A 365-nucleotide genomic window follows, 5' to 3' on the forward strand; every position below is an offset into this window, starting at 1 on the left:
ACAGCCTAGATAGCATATTGAAAAGCAGAGACATTACTCTGCCAACAAAGGTCCATCTAGTCAAGGCTATGGTTTTTCCTGTGGTCATGTATGGATGTGAGAGTTGGACTGTGAAGAAAACTGAGGGCCGAAGAATTGATGCTTTTGAACTGTGGTGTTGGAGAAGACTCTTCAGAGTCCCTTGGACTGCAAGGAGATCCAACCAGTCCATCCTAAAGGAGATCAGTCCTGGGTATTTATTGGAAGGACTGATGCTAAAGCTGAAACTCCAATACTTTGGCCACCTCATGTGAAGAGCTGACTCATTGGAAAAGACTCTGATGCTGGGAAGGATTGGGGGCAGGAGGAGAAGGGGACGACAGAGG

The sequence above is a fragment of the Bison bison genome, unplaced genomic scaffold (genome assembly GCF_000754665.1).
Source record: "Bison bison bison isolate TAMUID 2011002044 unplaced genomic scaffold, Bison_UMD1.0 scf7180017864322, whole genome shotgun sequence".
NCBI lineage: Eukaryota > Metazoa > Chordata > Mammalia > Artiodactyla > Bovidae > Bison > Bison bison.